Genomic DNA, 16,016 nt, shown 5'->3' with positions numbered 1-16,016 from the left:
TGGTATCATCTGCAAATTTTGCTACCTCGCTGCTTAACATAACTTCTAGAACATTTACAAATAAATTTAAAAGCACTGGTCTGAGTACAGATCCCTGGGGGACCCCGCTTCTTTCTTCCCTCCTTTGTGAAAAACCCTCCATTTATCCCTACCATCTGTTTCTTGTCCTTCAACCAGTTACCAACACACACATGTACTTGTCCCCTTAACCCATGACTGCTAAGTTTTTTCAAGAGTCTTTGATGAGGAACTTTGTTGAAAGCTTTTTGGAAGTCCAGATATACTATGTCAGTTGGATCACCTTTATCCACATGCCTGTTGACACTCTCAAAGAACTCCAAAATTTTAGTGAGGCAAGATTTATCTTTGCAGAAGCCATGCTGGTTCTCTCCCAGCAGGGCCTGTTCTTCTATGTGCTTAACAATATTATCCTTGAGAATGCTTTCCATCAATTTGCCTGGAACAGATGTTAAGCTAATCAGCCTGTAATTTTCCAGATCGCCCCTGGATCCCTTTTTGAAAAACATTTGTTACTTTCCAGTCCTCCAGTACAGAGCCTGATTGTAGGGATAATTTATATATTTTTGCAAGGAGGTCAGCAATTTCATATTTCTTTAAGGACTCTTGGATGGATGTTGTCTGGCCTTGGTGATTTGCTAGTTTTCAGTTTTTCCAGACAGTTTAGAACATCATCTCTTGTCACTTCTATCTGACTCAGTTCTTGAGCCTCCATCCCTGAAAAGCCTGGTTCAGGAACAGGTGTTTTTCTGTTATGCCCACTATATCTGTTTCTTCATGAGCAACCAAGCACTTCAGCTTGCCCATCTTGGCTTGGAGGCTTCTGGCACTGGCATATAAGCATCTATATGATGACTCTCTTACCAGGTGTATGCCATTTTCTTTTGGCTTTTTGATCTCTTTGACCAGCTAGCATAGCTTTCTGTCTGCTCTTTATGTGGTTCTACTCTGTCCCCTTCTTTTTTATCTGGATCTTTTATACCCTCACACCTTAAGGGATGGCATTTGCTGAACCAGATACTTCCTTGCTCTTGTCGGCTATTCCCCAGGCATCATTTTTAAAAGTTGCTCTGCAACCTTTTTTATTTTAAGCACCAACAGTCTGGTTCCATCTTGGTTCAAGTGTAGCCCATCCCTTTTGTACAGGCTTTGCTTGCCCCAAAATGTATTCCAGTGCCTAACAAATTGCTCCTCCCAGCCCCTGCCGGCTCCATCATGGAGCCGGCAACCGTGTGGGCGGCCGGATCGGGCTCCCTCCCCACTCACTGCCCCAAACCAGGTCTCACTGATCGTGAGACCCGGCTCAGTATCTCCATTGGTTCACCAGGGCAGCAGTTAGTATTTGTGGTGGTAAGTATCTGTACTGTTATTAGTTGGGTAGGGAACTAGGACAGTTCGCAGTTCCACAGTTCCAAAAAATTGTGGCATTTAAGTCCAAGCCATATCACCTGTGTATTCATTCCTCAAACAGGAGTAAAGAAACATGGGGTTTGAAAAGTGAAATGGAACAGAGGTGGGGTTTTTGTCTCCCCATTTCCCACTCCTCTGTCAAACAGGCCAGCATGCAGTTAAGCCTTTTTACCCATAGAGAGAGCTTATGCTGGTCAGACAAAGAATGAAGAGGAAGTTGCCCTCTGGGTTACTATTCTATCAAAGGTTGATTTAAGCGGCTCCAATTTTCTAGCAATGTTTCTTCAGAGCATTGTGTTTCCAGATTAGATTAAACACTTAATCTTGTTTCCAAGGTCAAGCAAGGTTTGATTATGTTTTCTGGTTCAGCTCTATGAGATTAAAGGCCACTCCTGCTCCTTCCCTCCCTGTACAGAACAGCAGTATTTATCTCTCCCCCATTCACAGAACAGAGTGCTGCTGAATGAAGTGAAGACAAGAGCTAGGGGGGCTTTCTAAATGTGCTTTTAAAAAATTGGAGCGATGGCTTTAATTTTGTCCAAGAACCTGATTAAACTTTGATTTTTAAAATGGATTTCCCCAAGACATCTGTAGTGAAACCTTGATTGTATTTCTTTTCCATTTACTCAGTTTAACTTTGGCCAGGACCCAAAGAATTGGGCAACCAGTTCCATTCATCCAATGGGACAGGGACTCACATAGCAGCACCCCTCTGCCTCCCACTTGACACGTTGCTATGGCCTGGGGATCTGTGCTTGAAAGAAAAAGGTGTTTAAAAATCTTGCTTTGCAAGCCCAAGCCCTCAACCTTCCTAAAATATGTCTTTAGGTCATGGCCTCAAATCCCTCTGAAGCAGTTTTGAAGAAGAATCCAGGGGTGTTAACCCTGCTAGTAGAGCTGATCCAAGACATGTTGTTGCCCAAGCAGCGATGCCATGTGTTCCCTTTGTGCTATGTTGCAAGGGGGATCCTCAAGGTGCATGTCTTGGAGTGTGGATTATAATGGCTGAGCATGCGATATGCTCTCTTCTCTGACTCAAAAATGGTTATGTACTGCTAGCTGTTGATGTGATGCCATTTGTGGCAGCCCTGATCAGCTCTTAATGTTTATTAATAAAGCAAACTTGGATACATTTCCCTAGCCCTTTGTCTTCCCCATTATTTCAACAGAAGGTAGCTTTGATGCTTCCAATAATATGAAATTAGGGATTTTTATGTGGTGAAGAGAAGCCTTACAGAATTGGACCAAAGCTCCACCTGGCCTAGCACTCTGTCTCACCATAAGCCAACCAGATACCTTTAGAACAAGGGTTCTCAACCAAAGGCTATAGTGGCTGAGGATGGTGGGAACTGCAGTCCAGCAACATCTGGGGACCCAACAGGGGCAGAGCCACTATTGGGCGAACACGTTCAAAGAACCTGGGCCGCCACCAATCAGGGTCTGCAAGTGCAGCCCCAGACATGCCCCGTGTCTGATGTCAGATGCAGGGGGCATTATTTCAGTGCCAAACGGGGCCCTGGGGCTCTGTTTGGAGCCGAAATTGGTCCCCGCTGCATTGGCTGTGTGGCCAGAGTGACTCTCCTTGCAGTGACTCTTAAAGGCAGGGAGAGCCACTCCTGGCCTCACTGCCAAGGCAGCAGGGCCAATTGATCTCCCTCCCCAATGGGGCTGCGCGGCCCCATTTAGGAGAGAGATCGGCCAGAATGGCTTTCCCTGTCTTTAAGACAGGGAAAGTCACTCCAGACCACGCTGCCCAATGCAGCACGGGCTGATCTCGTTTCCAAACGGGGTGGGGTGGCCCCATTTGGGAAGGAGACCACGTCCCTTGTGTCTGATGTCAGACGCAGGGGTGTGGCTAGCCACGCCCCTGCATCTGACTTCAGATGTGGGGGGCGGGGCCAGGGGGCCGCAGCAGCGGCTGCACACAGGCCGCTACCAGCCTCCCTACGCTGCTGGGACCCAAGGTTGACAACCTCTGCCCTAGAAGGAAGCTCTTGAACGAGCATAATGGTGATGCCTCTATTGTTTGCCCCAGGACATGACAAATCTGAAATACACTATGTTTGTCTCTTATCTCTCAGAGAAAGTCACACACACACACACACACACACACACACACACACACAGCTGCTTGTTCTGCTGTTTTATAGAAAGGAATAGCTTTCTGGTTAAGTTATAGCGTTTGTTTTTATACATTCAGGAAATACAATCAGAAGCATGAAGTCCACCAAATCTATATATAAGGGATTTAAAAAAAATAATAGTAAGTAGGAGGAATTCCATCATGAGAACAAAACAGACAGTACAAAATCCACCCAGATATTTGCAAAGCTCAATTTCATTGTGTATTGCAGAGGGCAACCAAACCACAGATCCTTCAGGCTGGTTTTTTTGCAAGTGGAGAAGGCATGTCTGAATGAGGTATGAGAATTTGATTAAAATCTTTCCTCTACCCTTCTGGAGGGTGATAAAAGAGCTAAGAAATCTTTGTTGTGTGCAGGGACGATGAACTGTGTAAGGGAGAAGGAAGAGAGATAGCTTTAGCCAACAAATTTGGGATATAAATATGACTGTGTATAAATACGGTTCTGACAGTGAACCCTAATAAACCTGTGTTCTTGGACTCAGATCCTCTATTCAGTTTAGTGACACCTTCATTTTTGCATTAATGGAACAGGATGAGTGCATAGCAAGTGCCAGGGGGGAAGCACTTCTCTTTTAGGGGGTGGAGACAAATCTCCCCAAAGATAAGTGTAGGTCCCATTATTAAAAATTCAGCTGCCACTGAAGAGGCTCTGTCCTTGGCAGCCAATAGAGGTGTGCATGGAACCAGTTCCATCACACATGCCACTTCCAATTTTACGCTGACCGGGGGTATACAGCCCCTGCATGCCAGCAGTTTTTGAATTAGCGCCAGAGGGGGAAGCATGGCAGGGGACATGAGGGCACCCTCCTTGCACCTTAAAGCAATCCCCCACATTTGAATGTGGGGTTTCCAAACTGGTTCCACATTCTAGGAATACGAACATCCCTGTTGGATCAAGCCCAAGGCCCATCTAGTCCAGCATCCTGTTTCGCACAGTGGCCCACCGGATGCCGCTGGAAGCCATAGGCAGGAGTTGAGGGCGTGCCCTCTCTCCTGCCATTACTCCCCTGCAACTGGTACTCAGAGGCATCCTGCCTTTGAGGCTGGAGATGGCCTATAGCCCTCCAACTAGTAGCCATTGATAGACCTCTTCTCTATGAAGTTATCCAACCCCCTCCCCCACCCACGAAAGCCATCCAAGTTGTTGGCTGTCAACACATCTTGTGGCAGATAATTCCACAAGTTGATTATACATCGTGTGAAAAAGTACCTCCATTTGCTGGTCCTAAATTTCCTGGAAATTAATTTCATGGAATGACCCCTGGTTCTAGTATTATGTGAGAGGGAGAAGAATTTCTTTCTATCCACTTTCTCCAAATGCATGATTTTATAGACCTCTATCATGTCTGTTGGAAATTCTCTGTGGTGAGAGAATCCCTTTCTCATTATAGCAGAGTGCACAGAGGCACAACACAGCGGAATTTAGTTAGGCATTCGTGTATGCTGAGAGTAAAGTAACTTGGAGCCAGTTCATAGTTTCAAATCAATATATAAGGCATTTATTAAGGAACTCCATTCTAGATAGGAAAGTGAGGAGTTAGGATCTCTAATCTATCTATCTACCTGGATGCAGATGGATTCTGCATCTTCTCTGCACACATGGTGCAGGGAGAGGAGCTTGCCATGTTGCAAGGTAGAAGGGCAAGTAGGGAAGAAGAGAGAGAGGAAGGAAGTTAATCCCTAAGAGTAGCAATCTACATATCCAAAGGGATAGTGTCAGAGTAGTAGAGAAGGGATGACCAATGTCTTGACCCTCTAGCCCTCTGACTTACTAGTCTGTCCTCCACTGTCTGAGACAAGAGACAGCGCAAAGTCCTTTAACTTCCAACAATGTCTCCCCACAGTCTTTTTTCTAAACTAAATAGCCCCAGGTGTTGTAGCCTTGCCTCATAAGAAAGGTGCTCTACAATGCCAAACCAGTTTGTGCACATCCTTAACAGTCAAGTCTTAGCCTTTACTACTATTGGCTCACAAAGCAGAGCTCTTCCAGATAGTCTTGGCTGGCATGTAGAATCGTATGAAAACGTGTCCTGCTGAGTGGTGGGAAATCTAAAGGTAGCTGGGAAAAATCTCAAATGCATTACCTTAGCTGTTCAAGCCCCTGCACCCTGCAATCACTCCTGAAAATATTTTCACAGCCACCACCATCCATTTACAGGCAGGTTGGACACCTTTGATACCCTGAACCCCAAAACACTCATGGGAATGATCAGACATGTAATTATGGGTATTCCTGAAACTTTAGGGAATCTCCCCAAATTCTCAGAGGCTTTGCATAGCATGTTTGCCAGAGCTGGATGAGTAGGTGAACATAGTATAAATCTTAACACAGTCCAGTATTATAGTAAAAAGATTAAAAGTTTTGTTACATTAACATGAATAAACCATTTACAAGCATTTAAAAAAAAACACCGTACAAAATTCATGAAGCATTTTTACATACTTCCAGATGTAGATGCTAGGATCAGGAGACAATTTTCATAGTTGTAAAGATGGTGGTTTCAGGCTCTCCAGCCTGGTTGCATGACTATAGCAGTTCTTTGTCCCAGCCATTATGTCCTGGCACATTGGCAAAGACTCTGTGTGGCCAAGAACACTCACTCATGGCTTACTTGCAGGGGGTGGGTGCCAGCAGGGTCACAATGTTAAGGCTGCCAGGGTAGATCTCAGGACAGCATGGAATGGAGGTTCAAGCAGGACTATTGATGAAGGCAGACACTGGGTGGCAGCAGCAGGGTCTGGAGCCTGGTAGTGGGTGGAGACAGGAGAGAGGCAACAGGAAGCATGAGCTGAGGCTTGAAGGGCTCTGTTGCTGGCTGGGTTCAGAAGCCAGGAGGACTGGAGTCCAGACCAGCAAGAGCTGTTCCAGCAGTGAACAGGCTAGACTGAGCTATTTATAAAGCTGAGGCTTGGAGAACAGAGCCTAATGAGTCACTGGTCACAGCTGAGGCTGCCTGCATTCTGGCTTCCAAGTAGAACCACTCCCCACAAGGAGACCCTTTTCCTTGCTCACAAGTTCCCTGACTACCTCCTGATCAGACTCCTCCAAGTCTGACTCTGGTGGTCTGTGGCAATCGCTGACACATTATGATCTTTCTCAAGCGAACTCTTGGTTCTCTGATCTTGGAACCCTGAACTGAACACAGTAGGAGTATGCCCGGTAGGGGCTGGCCCAGTTTGGTTCGAGTCTGGACCAGACTTGAACTCTACTGGACCACTTTGGTCCGGCACCCCCTCGAAGCCCCTCGGTTCGGGTTTTTTTTTTTTAAATTAATTTTTTTTACTTACCCCTTTTGGGGGGGTCGTTGGAGGTGGCAGGTGTGTGTGTGTGTGGGGGGGGTCTGTGGAGATTCCCCCTCCCCCACCAGCCTCCCATACTGCCTAAACCGGCCCGTTCAGCCAGCTCTTTGGCCCATTTGGGACTTCTCCCTCCAGCAGGGCAGCCATTTTGGAGGCTGCCACACCTGCAATTGGCCTCTGCGTGACCTAGGCCATGCAAAGGCCAACTGTGCAGGTGTGGAGGCCTCCAAAATGGCTACCGCGCCAGAGGGGAAGCCCCAAACAGGCCAAAGAGCCGGCCAAACAGGCCAGTTTGGGCAGTAAAGGAGGCTGGTAGGGGGAGAAGGAATCTCTGTGGAACCCCCCCACCCAACTGCCTCCAACAACTCCCCTGAAGGGGGTAAGGTAAAAAAAATATTTTTTTAAATTTAAAAACAAACAAAAAAAGGTCCATGAGCGCCTGAACAGTCGGGGGGTGTTCGGTCCGGGGTTGGACTGAACAGGGGATGGTTCAGTGCTACCCCAAACCATCGAACCAAACAAGTTCGACACTGAACCTGTTCAACATCCCTAGAACACACCTGATTAGTCCATTTCGTTCTTACTTTTAAGAGCAGCAAAATGGAAGTCTGCAGTTGTTTATCATCCCAGAGACAGAGGGAAATAGGCAAATCCTTAGTTAACTGGATTAGTGATTGTGGTGATTGGCTAGTACACACTTGTCAATTAAAAGGAATTTAAACTTAGGGACCTCTGCTGAAGAGAATTCCTAAGGGAGGGGCTATGTAATGGCATAAACAGGTGTCTATAGCTTTCAGTTGGAGGTAATTGACATTCTCAGAGAGGGCTGGAGGGTGCCAGAGTCAGATAGGGCTTGGATGAGCCAAATATAGGGATGGTTAGGGCTAGGGAGAGGATCCAGTGGCATTCTTTGGACTGAATGTCCACTCCAAAGACCAATCCTCCACCACCCAGGGGGCCTCTAAATGTCCTGCTGCTGGTGCTGCCAGGTGAACTGCAGCTTCCCAACTGCCAAGAATGCAGGCTTGCAGCCCACACAGCCAGCCTGCCCACCTGACCTCCTGTTGTGAGAGGTGCTGAGGGCTGGGTGTGGCTGGGCCAGGTACAGCTGGGGTTGCCCACCCACCCAATCTCCTGCTGTGGAGGGGGAGGGAGGCACTGAGGGCCAGGTGCAGCCGGGCTCTCTGGAAGACTGACTTGTTGTTCCCAGCCCCCTGTGGGAACCTATATCTGCATTATCTCTAAAGGAGAAGTTCTCAAATGTCCATTCCCAGACCTGAGTTCAAACCTCCATTCAGCCATGGAGATGAAGATCCAGCCATTCCAGAGGGAGAAAGGTAGCAGGACTTTCCTTGGGCACTCCTTTCTGACTTCCAGTGTGGAACCCATTGGCTATTCTCCACCACTGCCTGTTAGTCCAGAGTAGCTTTCCATGAGGAGATATAAGCTAAGCTGTCCAGATGACCCCCACCCAGACACATACACTTCCCCCCTGGCCGAGTGGTGACTACAGGCATGAGTGGAGATGTGCAGAGATAGGCAAAGGCAAATAGTAGTGCCAGGCAAGCACCTGCCAGTCAGTCAGCACACACCTCCCTTGTTTGCCACTGTGCACACACACACCCAGACCAACAGAAAACCACCACCAGTCCAGACCAGAGAACAGCAACTGGTAACAGTGAGAATGAGTGAATGGGGGTGGGTAGTGCATTCAGCTAATTGAAGTAGTAGGATTGTCCATGCAAAATGTGATATCTGCGAGTCAGCGGGCAGTTTCGCATTCAGAATTTCTTCTAAATTTTTTTTAAAGTTTCTAGCTTTCCCTGAGCATATTCTGTTGTTAAAAAAAAAGTGCATTGCTGCTTAGTTGGCGGCAGTGGTGGCAGCAGGGATTGGGGGGGAGGCGAAACAGGCTCCAAAATTACCTAGGTGTACCTCTGAGAGGATATCTGTTTAGGGTCTCTAGAACAGGACTGCGGGTGGAATTGGGAGGTTGGTGGGTAGGTTATACACACCTGGGAATACCTCTGCAAATCAAGCTTGACTAACACTTTGTGAATTCTGGGAGTGTATGGTTTAATACTCCGCTTATACAGCCAGAGAGGTTGTGCCCCAGGAAAGCTGTTGAAAGTCTAAAGAAGCTTGTTTTACCTTAGGACACCTTGGTCTCTTTACATTAAGCCCTTTGACGACATGCTGGTAAGTACCAAAGTTTTGAATACCAGATTGAGAAATGGTGTATTGACTAGCAAGTAAATACTAAGGTTGTTACTTTGTTCCAGAAACCATTACATGTGTGACCCTACATTGTAGAGAACAGAAACCATGAAAGCTATTGTACCACAATAAAGTTATTTTCTTGGAATCTTAAAAACTGTTTCAGCTGTGTCTACTTCTCCCCCTGTTAACACTCGAGCACAATACAAAAAGTAGAGTTTGAATCCCCAATTAGGATTTAATTTGGTGGTGGCAACGAAAATATATAAAGGGTGTAAAAGGGATACAAATATCGTTATTGTTTATTTAAACATCTATATATATTTAATCACTAATCTCCCAGTGGCAATCTCAGGTGACTCCCTGACAGTGAGGATGTAAAAGTTTCTGATTTGAATTCATAGATGATACTTCTAGGGTGCACCTGAAATCTACACGTTTCAAAATTAACCCCTGCTAACTTGGCAAAGAGGCACCTTTTAATGTGGTGATTCTCTTTATTTAGCAGGGGGAGAGTAACTGGCCCTATCCACCCCCAGCACAGTACCACCAGTGACTGTTGCTGGTGTCTATCTTATGTTTCTTTTTAGATTGTGAGCCTTCTGGGGAAAGGGTTCCATCTTATTTGTTTGTTAATTCTCTGTGTAAACCGCCCTGAGCCATTTTGGGAAGGGTGGTATAGAAATTGAATGAATGAATGAATGAATGAATGAAAATGTGATATTTGGATTGCAAAACACATGATACAGGTACATGTAGTATTAAAGTCTTAATATTCTGCAGCTCCCTGCAGCAAGCACCCATTTGGGAAAACAACAGAAGTGATTCAAATGCTCCCAAATCCAATTTTGATATTGAGATGTGGATCTCTCTGCTAAATGTGTCACAGAGACCCAGAATTTTTCCAATATTCACATTTTGACTTGTGAATATGCCAAACATTTTTGACATGACCGGCCATGCAGAGTCCTACTGCGCAGGCACGGCAGCCTCCAAAATGGCCACTGCACCAGGGAATAGGCCTGGAAAGGGCCAAAGATGCCCAAACAGGGCAAGTTTTGGTGGGGGGAGGGGACCTCCATGTACACCCCCCCGCCACCTTGGAGAAGCCCCTGGAGGGGGCAAGTTTTTTTAATTTAAAAAATTAATTGCTCATCAACCCCAACAGACCAAACTGAACCGGCCGGGGCAGGGGGGAGGGGAGGGGCAAAGGAGGCCAAAACCGAACCGAGCCAGGTGGTTTTGTGCACATCCCTAGTGTCAAGGTAAACCTACAGATATTGTTAAGATATGTATTCTGGAACCTTAGTCACCAACACACATGCCATTGACCTACCTACATTTTCTGTCCTCTTCTTCAGAGTCTCTAAATAGACAAGCTACTGGTAGTGCTACTAGTTTCAAAACATGTCAGATATTTTATGTGGTACAATTAATATGAGTAGAAAAACACAGCTAAATTTCAAGGACAGTTTTATGATTTGCAGATCTGAAACTTTGGCATATTTATTATTATTATTATTATTATTATTATTATTATTATTATTTTATTAAAACTCTTATACCGCCCTTCCAAAAGGCTCAGGGCGGTTTACATTAAAACACCATTAAAATCAATTAATCATTAAAAGAAAAATTATAAAATATAAAACAATAATTAACAATTAAAAACATCATAAAACAATTAAATATTCAGAACTATTTAAAAACAAGTTTTAAAAAGCTGAAAAAGCCTGGTTGAAGAGGTGTGTTTTCAGGTGTTTTCTGAAAATTGCGAGAGATGGGGAGGATCGTATCTCAGCAGGGAGTGCATTCCACAGTCTTGGGGCAGCAGCCGAGAAGGCCCGTCTCTTTGTAGCCACCAAACGAGTTGGTGGCAACTGGAGACGGACCTCCTCAAGTGACCTCAACAGCCGGTGGGGCTCATAGCGAAGAAGACGCTCTCTTAAATACCCAGGGCCTAAGCCGTTAGACAACAGAAGCTCTTTGAGCATCTCTTGTTTAAAAAGGCAACTTGTTAAACTGTGAGAGATCTTTCTTTAACAAAACTAAGGGCAGAATAGCACCCTTATAAAGCAACGTGCATTATGCTGACATACACTGTGCTTAGTAATAAGGTCATCTGAGACAGTAGTCACTTGAATGAGTGCACAAAGAGATCCTTTAAAAAGACCAAATCCCAATTCCAGTGTAATTTTTCATGATGCAGGGTCAGTTAAGCTTAAGTTTTAAAAGCAAGAGCTCTGTTTTGCCATGTTCAGGGCAACACATTTGTTTCAGTGTCATCTCGTTAAAACGTAGCATCATGGTTATTCAGACAACCTAAGTAAATTGTTTCTGTTTTACTCCTCTCTGAAAAGGACAAACTCTGTAGCTTGTGCTTAAGGCCAACTCCTCCATTTAAATCGATGGGACATTTATTCCAGATGTCAACTCTGAGGCAAGCACCCTGTAGTCAGCTAATGCCTTACTCAGTAACTCTATTGCTTGTGAGGGTAGCTCTTCTAGTTCATATGGCTGGTTTTACCAGGATCTGCCAATAGGGGCTATGTATGTGGAAGTAGTTGGGGAGTGTATCTTGCAGCTGCTTAGCAACAACCAAAATGGCAGCACCAATGGAATCCTTGTTGCTGCAGTGCCATTGGGAAAGGCAGTAGCTGAGTAGAGGGAGAACGTGAGTAGATAAAGAATGTAGAAGAGCACAGAACTGCAGGGGAGGAGAGGGAGTTATAGCTATTTAATATTTAGGATACTGTTCTGGCTATGGCCAAACCTCCTCATGGATACGAGAATTATTATTAGAAAGTGATAGGGAAAATACAGCAGTGCATCTGACTTTAAAGGGTAACATAAATCAAAGTGCAGCTAAGACAAAAGTACTTGTAAGATGTTAATAGTGGGCAGAAATGTAAGTTGCTTACTAGTATATGACAGACATCCCAGAAATCTCTCAGCACTGGCACTTTCCTGAACACCCAATCTAAAGCCATTGAATTCTTTCTTGGAGTGCAGTGGAATGTTTTGATAGGAAGTGTTTCCCTTAATGAGTCTGAGGCCCAATTCAGACATAACACCAAACCACAGTTAAATGTACCTGAGACTGGCATTTCTTTCCCTCCAACCGCGGTTCTGTTAGTGACTTGAAACCCTCAGTTTCAAGTTGGTTGGGTTGCTGAAATCATGAGTTCACTGGCCACATTGTGTTGCTTGAATTCAGCACCCGCTGTAACCTGGGGTTCATGCTGAGAAGCTCCTCCTGTGACCATAGAGCAGCTCAGAAATGTTTCTGCACTAGGCGGTCCCTGAGGCTATTCACATGATGGAGGAAAACCAGGCTAAGAGAGCTCAGCTCGGTTTCCCCCCATTATGAGAACCACCAGGCTCGTAGGCAAGCCTGGTGGTTCAATGGTGGCTAGCCCACCAATTAGCCTTCCCCTTAAATGAGGTAACACTAGCCCCATTTATTTTGTGAGCTGCTGTAGCACAGCTCCGTGCTGCAGCAACTCATGAGGAGAACCCTGACTGGGAGGCAACAACAAGCCTCCTGGCATCAGGGGTCTCTCCAGAATGCCCCGTGCACTCACGTGGGGCATCCTGGGACTTCCAGGGCCCAGGCGGCCTCCAATCCCTACCGGCTCCATGACGCAACTGGTAATCATCTGGGCGGTCAGTCCGGCTGCCCAGGGTGGGCTAGCTGCTCATGTGTGGGGAAAGCAGGCTTGAACCACTTTCCCCACCCAACCCCTCCTGGTTCTACACACCAATCATGTGTAGAGCCTCACAGTACCTCATTGTCTGTTTCTCAGAGCAAACTGCCATTTGCTGCATACCAGCGAATCACCTCACCCCTCCTTTAGCTGCCTGGCAACAGGCACACCATGTTCCTAGGCTTTCCTCATTTAAAGGCACAGGACCAGGAATGGGCATAAGGGCCCAGGGGAGGGGATGTCTTAAGAACTGTGCCTCCTCTTGCTTCCTTGACACTGTATTAAAAAAACCCCAAAAACCTGAATTCTTGCCCGCCCCCCTCATCTGCTGGAACGAGGGCATATGAAGCACTTTTCTGTTTTTCCGAAGAGGGCTCCTGGAGGATAAGAAGATATGAGTGAATCCAAGCACAATGTGCACTCCCCCACTCACATCGTAGCCAATGATTGCTGGTTGTGTGATGCACCAATGCCATGCCCACAGTCTGGCAATGCAAGCAGCACCACAAATACAAATACATTGAGCCTGGGAGGACTAGGAAGAGGGAGGGACAACTCTAGCCAGCAGGTGGAGGTAACAAAACCTCCATTACTGGATTGTGTGTGGCACGATTCTCAGCTTTAGCCCTTAATCTCCAGTACGCCTACCCATGGTTTGGCATTATGTATGAATTGGACCTAAGAGGCTGCCAAGGAAACAGATTGAATAAAAATACTCAAATACATCTAGAAAATGTATTGGAACACATATTCAGAGTGCTTGATATACACTATATTATTCAAATATTTTTGATTTGCATTTGTCAATTTCCCCAAAAGAACTTTTTCAAGAGTAGATGACTGAATTAAACATTTACTTAAAAAAACACACAGTTAAAATACATTGATCATAAATCTAATGATTCTGTAACTAGCAATTTGTTACAAATGGAGAGAAAACGTTAATTGATTTGCATTTTAACCTCAGCCCAGTCAACGTGTAATTTAATTTAATTAATTTGTGTGACTGATTTTAGTTTGTTCAGTTTAGTTTAGTTTGTTTCATTGAATTTAGCAGTTTTCTTAATGGAAACAAATTTATAAATTTGATTTACAAATGTAGTTATCCCAGTCCAGGATAAATCTGGACTGTCAATTAAGACGACATGATTTTACTTAGACTGTATAAAGTAAGGAAATAAAGATGAAGCATGTGTAATATGGGATTGTTATGAAGAGAGAACTTTGTAGTCCCAAATTGCACATGCTTCTTCTTTATCTTCTTCAATAACCTCCGGTGAAATCGTACAGTCTTAATTGTCTAGCATATATAGATATTTGAGATGTGGAAAACAGCAAAAACCAAAAAGTAATTATAGCAGAATTAGTTCTACTAGTACTACTAGTTGTAGTAGAACCAACAACAAGAACTAATGGAGCATATCTTCTGCTTATTTTAGCATGATGACCTTTACCTAGGATCCCCTCGTATGTGCTGTGAATTTGGTTTGTATCTCTGCCAATATGTCCCTATTTTCCCATTCAGGTGAATTGAAGAATAGGAACATGTTAGCAGGTATGCTAACTGCCAGCAATTGATTGCAAAGCAGTGTTGCCTATATTTTGAGTAGCCACCATCTTGAACCAATATAACAGATTGGCAAAACAATATCCTTGCTGGGGTTCTCAAGACCCCCTTTCATTCGCTGACAATTTGGTTTCTATTGGACTGTTAATACACTGTTTGTACTAGACTACACACACACACACACACACACACACACACACACACGGTAATCTCATAAGCTTCCTTTGGAAAGTAGGCTAAAAATGGATTAGAGTGACTTTGGGTCCCACAAGAACTGGCCCAACTTCTGTACTCCCTAGAGATTCCACTGTGGAATGTTGCATATCCTGGAATAAGAGAGACCTACTTTGGTAAAGCATTTCACTGATAGCAGCAACAATGACTCATTAATTTGGCTCAAAACTCAGTACATCGTGGAGTCATCATTCACGTTCACATAGGCAAGCAATGATTTCAGCATTTTTATAGCTCTGTCCTCAACCTTTTCTTGTTACTTAGTTTCTTTAATCTTTTCTCCTTCTTTAGTTTGGAGAAGGGGACTTTGCAAATGGTGCTTACAGTACATGCTTAAATCTCTCTCATTGAAATCAATGGGAGTTGACACGTTCAACGAGTCATGTCTGCTTTTCCACGCCAACCAACAACACAGCCTTATTCCCCACTATTCAGAATTAGAAAGGCTTCTCATAGCAAACATTTTTTAAACATTTTACAGACAGTCAGGATAGAGACCCCTTGCTGTTATATGAATGTTATCAGTAATTGTGTTACTTAGGTTCAAAAAGGTTTGGCTTTCAAATCATTAAAAAAACAAAAAACAAAACAAAAGCCTATATTTCAATCAATCCAGCATGGGAAATATTTCAGTCTGTGACTTTAAAGACTACAGAAATTTCCTTCCTTCCTTTCACAGTAATTCTGGTATTCATTTTCTGCTTGTCTTTTTTGCATTTTGACTTTTAAAAAAAGTATGGAAACCTGGGTTCTGTATTTTCTTTTTCTATGTAGTCTTTATGCTTGGCAAACACTGACATTCATGTGATCTTGTCAGCTACATTTTTCATATATTTACTTAAACAACAGTTCTGTCTGCATCCTTCTTGTCTGTAGAGTCTTATATCATCAATTCATTGCCATAGGCTGCTAGTCTTCAACAAAAATGTCAGACCAAATGAAGAAAGGTAAGACTGCAGAAGTGGAAGTTGGTCACTTCTACTCCTCTGGGTCCCATTCTCTCAAAGACTCTTTCAGGTTCTTCTGGCTCATTAACCAAACCTGAGATAGAGATGTACTCAGCTACTGCTCTTCCTTCTGTCACTGGAGTGTCATACTTCAAAGAAACATCTCCTGAAGGACAGCAAAGTGTCACTGCTGGTGAATCCAGCTTTAAAAAAAAACATACAGTGAAATGACACCAAGGACCCATTTGCTCCCATTCTCCTTCCTCCCTGAAGTGAGGAAAGGAGCAGATGTAGCCAGTACTAATTCTGTAGTCCTGATGGATTTGGGGAGAGTTTCTCCTCAGATAACTATGACTCCTTTGAGGTACTATCGATGACCGTAAGAAAAACATAATTGTGAAACTACGAGTTCAGCTTCAGTACAAATACAGCCAGAATAATTAATGGCCCATGAAATGGTGACCATGAAA

At 44.4% G+C, this 16,016-nt stretch overlaps 1 protein-coding gene across 7 annotated transcripts in view; it reads left to right on the top strand.

Moving 5' to 3' along the window:
* The window catches only part of SCML4 (Scm polycomb group protein like 4), a 138,952-nt gene that overhangs the window by 22,186 nt on the left and 100,750 nt on the right, over window positions 1-16,016 (top strand). The window contains exon 2 of one of the 7 annotated variants that reach the window (XM_053291782.1): window positions 3,783-3,849. The exons of the other annotated variants lie outside the window; for them this stretch is intronic. The gene's annotated coding sequence lies outside the window, so the exon portion shown is untranslated. The remainder of the gene's footprint in view (window positions 1-3,782; window positions 3,850-16,016) is intronic. 7 annotated transcript variants of the gene reach the window in all.

This window comes from Hemicordylus capensis, chromosome 1 (assembly GCF_027244095.1).
Source record: "Hemicordylus capensis ecotype Gifberg chromosome 1, rHemCap1.1.pri, whole genome shotgun sequence".
Classification (NCBI taxonomy): domain Eukaryota; kingdom Metazoa; phylum Chordata; class Lepidosauria; order Squamata; family Cordylidae; genus Hemicordylus; species Hemicordylus capensis.
Note: the sequence above shows the minus strand (reverse complement) of the source record. Positions and strands in the feature narration are given on the sequence as shown.